Below are 6,868 nucleotides of genomic sequence, written 5' to 3'. Positions count from 1 at the left end.
CGGTACGGGCGCAACACTGAGGGTTGCAATCCGTTGCCGGTCACGAAAAAAGACAAAAAGGAAAAAAAAAAAAAAAAGAAAGGAATAAAGTCTAAAAGTTAATGAATGAAGCATGCAGTTTAAGATGTTAGAAAAAGGGCAACAGAATAAACCTAAAGAAAGTGTAAGGAAATAATAAAAACTAGAGCAGAAATTAACAATGGCAAACAAAACTTCACAAAGATATAATAGAGAGAACTAACAAAATCAAAATTTCTTTGAAAAAAAACAACAGTGGAATAGAAAATTACTGACATAATTGAGAGAGAAAGGGAAAGAGGGAGGGAGAGGAAGACAAAGCATCAATAGCAACACTAGAAACAAAAAGTGGGACAGCTGAAATGTAAAAAGTAAGAGAATACTAAGGACAAATTTTGTCAATAAATTTGAGAGTAAATGAAAATCATAATTTTCTACAAAAATATTTCTTACTAAATTGACTCAAGATGAAATGGAAAACCTGAACAGACCTATAACGATGAAGGAAATCAGATCAGCAGTTAAAAATGTATTCATTGAAAACACACAAGATTTTACAGCTAAGTGATACTATAAATGCAAGAAATAAAAATTTTATACAATCTTATACAAACTGTTCTGGAAGAGAGANTTTTTTTTTTTTTTTTTTTTTTTTCATTTTGGTCGCCACTGGTGCCTTTTTTTGTGTCAATCAAGTTGAGAGTCTGGTGTGCCATCTGCATGGTGGCTGTGACTGCTGCTGTAGAGATTAGCCGCTTTTGTGGCAGACATGTCAATTGCTATGGCTATGGAAGGCTACCCGTATGAGAATGGTATTTTTGGTGTGCTCTTTACCAGGTTGCAGCTGGGTTTGGCTTCCACTGGCTCCATGTGTCAGAACTTGGGGGGGGTGGGTGTCCCAAGGTGATGGCAGCAGCTTACCTAGTTGCAGCTGGGTTTGGCTTCCCCCAGCTCCATGCCTCATTCTAAGATGTTGTTGTGGAGCAGCTATGTGGGAGAAGGAGAAGGGAAGGCAGAGGAGAAATAGGGTGGGAAGAGGGGGAAGTGGGGGAGTGTGATTGAGGACTGTGGCCCTCCTCCAGTTCTTGCAGGGGAGACCAGGGGGCTTCCTGCTCCAGGTTGGTGGTCATCACTGGGCTAGTTGCTGATGTTGTGGGGTCATGGCTGAGGCCGTCAGCCCCCCACTGCCCCATCTTGGGAGCCCAGGGCACTTCCTGCAGCTGCTTGATGGTCGTTGCTGGGCTGGTTGCAGATGTCATGGGGGCATGGCTGAGGCCCTTGGTCCTCCCCCTCCCTGGCTTGGGAGCCTGGGGGGCTTCCGGTCCTTCTAGGTTTTATTGATGTTCTTTGGTGGTCTTAGACCTTTACTAATTAATATCAAACTTTGTCTCTGATCTGAGGGTATTTTGTCTTTTCTTTCTGTTCTGTTTTGGATTATTCACTGTTCCCACCACTTAAACTCTGCACTGGAACTAATTTGTTTTCTTTTGTTTACTTCTGAAATGAAGGAACTTCCTGTGGGGACCAGCACTTGAACCTTGTAGTTGAGCTAAGCTAATTGTTTCATTGCTGCTGATTCCCTGGAGAAGCCTTTTTGTGTAGCTCAGGGTTTTTTTTTTTTTTTTTTTTTGTCTTTTGTTTTTTTTCCGTGTCCGGCAACGGATCGCAACCCTCAGTGTTGCCCCCGTACCGGACCGGGGACCGGCAACGGGATCGCAAGCCTCGGTGTTGCTCCCGCGCCTCGCTCAGCCAGTGAGCGGGAACCGGTCTGTACGTGGGATCCGAACCCTCGGACGGGAGCGCCGCCGCGCTTCCCAAGTGGCGCACTATCCAGTGCGCCACCGGGCCGGCCCTAGCTCAGGTTTTAATGATTGACCTTGTATGCCCTTCCAGGTTGTATGAAACTGGTCTGGGTCTGAGTCTTTTCAGCAAACTACACCCCCTGCATTTCGATATTCCTGACCAGTCTCCGCTGAATGGTCCTGTGCTGATTGGAGGGCAGATCAGCTGTCCGTGTTGTGCCCCAATGTTCCCCCCATGAGCCCGTCTCCCCCACTGCCTGCCCTCCAAACACTTCCCCTAGGATGCGCTGTGTGCCGGTCCATTGTGATGGCTCACTGGCTTCTGAGTGTTTCCTTTTTCTGTTGTCTCTGGGTCTGCGGGAACTGTTAGTGGTCTTGCTGGCCTGGGGGCCAAGACCTTTTTCTCCCCTGCTGCCTCCAAGCACATTTATACGAAGGGCACAGCTGCAGCTTTTGCCATTTCTTGCTCTGTGTGCTCACCAGCTCCATACTTAAAGTGGCTGGGGCTCGAGATGGCAGGAGTGATCCTTTCTTTCTCTCATTGTAGCTTCTCCTGCCTTTATGAACTCTATAGGTCTCTTCTCCTCTTTCCCTGAGCCATAGTGGCTCCAGCCTGGTTGTCGTTGCTTTTTAATAGTTGTAAGTTGGTTGATTTGTGGGAGAGAGTGATGCTGGGGACCATCTATTCCGCCATCTTGACCAAAAACTGGAAATGCGTTTTTAACGGTTGTATCCCCATTATAATAATATTATATAGAGAATTTGGAATAATTTGAAAAAAATACTTTTAATGTGTTGGTGTATTTCTTTTCAGACTTTGCTATGCATATTGCTACATTGTTTACATAAAATGTTTTTTAGGTTAGGGAAACTTGTAAGATTTAATCATAAACATGTTATGTTTATGTCAACTCTCCCAACACATCATTTTAATTAACCATGATAGTCTCTGAAAAGAATATACTATATTCATTTAACTATTCTATTTTTCTTTTACATTTAGTTGGGTTTTGGTATCTTGATATATGAGACTTGATATTTTTGTGCATAATTGATTTTTCTTATAAACTGTCTTATTCCAAAAAACATCAAGCTTTTCCTGAATTTCAGATTGTATCCTAACCCAGTGTTCTACCATTGGATTGCTGTTCTTTTCTCTCGTCTCCTTAGGTGAGTCATCCATTCAAGTGGTTAGTTGTCAGTGCCAACTTTTCCTCTTAGCTTCAAACTCATAAATTCAATTGTTTGTTAAGCATTCCTAACTTTGGTTTTCCACAAGTACCCAAAACCTACCATCTTCAAAACTTAACCCATTATCATCCTTTGACATCAACCTGCTCTTCCTTTTAATTTCCAATATTAATAAGTAGCACCAAGTCATCTAAGGGAGAAACACATGAGTCATTCTTCCCCTTTCATCCTCCACATAGCTAGTCAATCATAAATTATGCTGATTTTTTTCCTACTATTCCTCGAATCTGTCTCTCTTAATTCTTACTACCACCATGGTTTTTCAGGCTCTCCACATATCTCACCTAAGCTGTGTTTAGTGTTTCACCTAAGCTAGACTTCTAACTAATCCCTGCCCTCTTATTGAATTCCTTCCCCTCACTTCTGCCATACAGACTACCTAAAACAAAATGATTGTGAAGCTTTCCTTTTAAAGATCCCTCAGTGACTCTCTACTGCCTAATAAATAAAAACTTAATATAGTGTACGGGGCTCTTTGTACAGCTTCTTTTGCTACTCCCTGCTCTGCATTTGTTACTGTAGTAATAGACAAATGTTTAGAATTTCTCCTGAAGCCCCTTAGCTGTTCAGTGCTTCCATGTGTTTGTTCATTATAATTTTTCTGTCCGGAATTTCCTCACCACTTTTTTTTCCTCCTGGTTAATTATCAAGGTCCTTCAAGCCCAAGCTCAAGAATAACTTCCTTCATAAAATCTACCTTGGATTTCCAGAATGGGCCAATGGCCCTTCTTTCTGCTCCATATAGTATAGATCTCTATCTTTTCACTTTAATCATACTTTTAATTCTACTTCCTGGGTATACAGTTTCTTATAATTTTAATATCTGTAGTCTTTCCATGCCTTTTTCTTGTTTTTTTTTTCCCTACAAGTTTAATATTTTATTATTAATATATTGTTTCAAAGCTCCAAATTGCATATTCAGATAAGGCAACACTGCATTGCTTTAGGCTTCATCGTAAAGGATGAAAAAATAGTTTCTAAAACCCCTGTTAATCCTCAGACACGTCTGAACACTCAGCAGAAGGTGAGGTTGCTTTCTTCAGCCCTCTATGGCCCCTTAGTTATTTCTTTCAAGTCCTCTAGTAGAAAATCTCCGTAGTCTGATCTGATTGGGGAGAATTGACAATTCTCTGCTACTTTAATGTACTTTATTTCAGATAGTACAACTTTGTTGTTTCTGTGAGGGGTCTACAACCACACATTTAGGCCAGCACGCCGTTCTGTGCGCCATTCAGGTAAGAAGCACCAGGGTGAAAGAAAGAACACGTGCATGCTAGTGTATGAGCTGAGAAGCTCCTCTATTCATTGCTCTCCTCTTCATTGTCTTTGAAAGCATCCTCGCCATTATTGATGGTGGCTTCTTGGTACTGCTGGTATTCGGATACCAGGTCATTCATGTTGCTCTCAGCCTCGGTGTACTCCATCTCCTCATGCCCTCACCATGACCCAGTGCAGGAAGGCCTTGTGCTGGAACATGGCTGAGAACTGCTTCAAAATGCGCTTGAACAGCTCCTGGATTGTCGTTCTGTTGCTGATGAAGGTTAAGGCAATCTTGAGGCCGTGGGGTGGGATATCACACACAGCCACATTGACGTTGTAGGGAATTCACTCAGCTATCAAAGTGGCTGCTGTTCTTGTTCTAGATGGCCAGCATCTGCCTGTTTACTTCCTTCATGGACATGGGGTCCCAGAACACAGTGACCATGGTTGAGGTAGTGGCCGTGGAAGGAGTTGCAGGCAGCCATCATGTTCTTGGTGTCTAACATCTGATGGGTGAGTGCAGACACAATGAGCGTGGGATACTGCTGGCTGCTGCCATCCATGAGTGGTGCAAAGCCAGGCATGAGGAAGTGCAGGCAGGGGAAGGGCACCATGTTCATGGCCAGCTTGTGCAGGTCAACGTTCAGCTGGACCTGGAAGTGCATGGAGGTGATGACCCCGCATGGTGGCTGATACCAGGTGGTTGAGGTCCCCATAGGTGGTGGTAATCAGCTTGAAGGTGTGGAATCAGATGTCAAACAGGCCTCATTGTTGATGCAGTAGTCCTCATCTGTGTTCTCCACCAGCTGGTGCACGGAGAGCATGGCATTGTAGGGCTTACCACCATGTTGGACACCTTGGGCAAAGGCATGACTCTGAAGGTGTTCATGATGCATAAGGGTACTCCTTGCATATCATGCTGATGAGCAGCATGCCCATGCCCGAGCCTGTACCCCACCCAGTGAGTGGGTGAGCTGGAGGCCCTTGCAGACAGTTGCAGTGCTTGGCCTCCTTGTGCACCACATCCAGCACTGAGTCCACCAGCTTGGTGCCCTCCATTTAGTGCCCCTTGGCCCAGTTGTTGCCTGTTCCCATTTATCTGAAGATGAAGTTGTCAGGCAAGAAGGTACGCTGTCCATGGTACCGGGCTTGGGCACCCTTGGGCACATATTTCTGAGAGGATGACTCATTGTAGTAGACGATGATTCTCTCCAGTTGCAGCGCCAAGTCACCCACATAGCCTGCAGCTGGGTTGATGCCATGTACATCGCTGATCACTTCCCCAAATAATGCAGATCTGGTCCCCGCACTGGCTGTTTGGATGTGCACAGTCTCCCTCATAGTGGGCACAGCTCTGCACTGAGGCACTGGCTCTGCAGACTGTGGTGACTGTGGGCCCATGGCACACTGCCTTTTTCTTCTGTTTATAGTTTCTGTTGACTCCTGCTCATGGTAGTTTGATTCCTCATGTTTGCTAGATTTTATTAATAGCTCATATAGAAATGAAATTTAACTTTGGGGGTCCTAGGGAACCCAAATTGAGTTGATTTGCCTTGGTTTCTGCTGGGCTCTAGGAATCACTACCAACCCAGGAACCATCTCAGTTTAACTTATTGGATTGAGGTTTTTGGACTATGAGAACTAGGTAACTACATAGGTAAATATAAAAGGCATTATAAAGCATAAAGCAATAATTATAAATGTACTGATGGGCATAAAATGTGTAAAGTTATTGTTTACATGACAATAACAGCACAAAGGAGGGGGAAGGAATGAAGTTATGTAGAAAAAATATTTTGTATACTATTGTATTTGAGTTGGTATTAATCTGAACTAGGTAGTTTTAAATTATGATGGTTATTGTAATATCCAGGGCAGTGACTAAGAAAACAACTCAGAAATGTAGCAAAAGAAGTGACAAGGGAATTAGAACTGTACACTAGAAAATGTCTATTTAGTATAAATCCTACATTATCACTAGTTATATTAAATATAAATGAATTAAAAGCTCCAATTAAAAGTCAGAATTTGGCAGAATGAATTAAAGGACATAATTCTACTATATGCTGTTTATAAAAGACATGCTTTAGACAAAGACTCAAATAAAATGGAGGTTGAAAATAAAAGAATGGAAAAAGATATACCAAGCAAACTAACTAACGAAAGAGATGGAGTAGCAATACAAAATCAGAATCAATAGACTTAAAGACAAAAATTATATTTATTAGAGACAAAGAAGAACAATTTATAATGATAAAAAGATCAATCAATCAGAAAGATATAACAGAGCCCCCAAATACATGAAGAAAACACTGACAGAATTGAAGGCAAAAACAATTCAACAATAATAGGACAAATACAATATGCCAAAATTAAATCATGAAGAAATAGAAAATCTGAACAGACCAATAATAAGTGAGGAAATTGAATCAGTAATAAAAAGCCTTCCATTACAGACAAGCCCAGCACCTGATGACTTCACTGCTGAGTTCTACTAAACATTTGAAGAAGCACTAATACCAAAATTCTCTTTAGAT

The 6,868-nt window shown here is 42.3% G+C and overlaps 1 pseudogene; it reads right to left on the bottom strand.

The window, feature by feature from the left end:
• Positions 1 to 4,369: 4,369 nt before the first annotated feature.
• Positions 4,370 to 5,672, bottom strand: LOC103604282 (annotated as a pseudogene).
• Between the last annotated feature and the right edge of the window lie 1,196 nt (positions 5,673 to 6,868).

Source organism: Galeopterus variegatus, unplaced genomic scaffold (genome assembly GCF_000696425.1).
Source record: "Galeopterus variegatus unplaced genomic scaffold, G_variegatus-3.0.2 Scaffold5070, whole genome shotgun sequence".
NCBI lineage: Eukaryota > Metazoa > Chordata > Mammalia > Dermoptera > Cynocephalidae > Galeopterus > Galeopterus variegatus.
The sequence above is the reverse complement of the archived record's forward strand: the minus strand, read 5'-3'. Positions and strand labels throughout refer to the sequence as shown.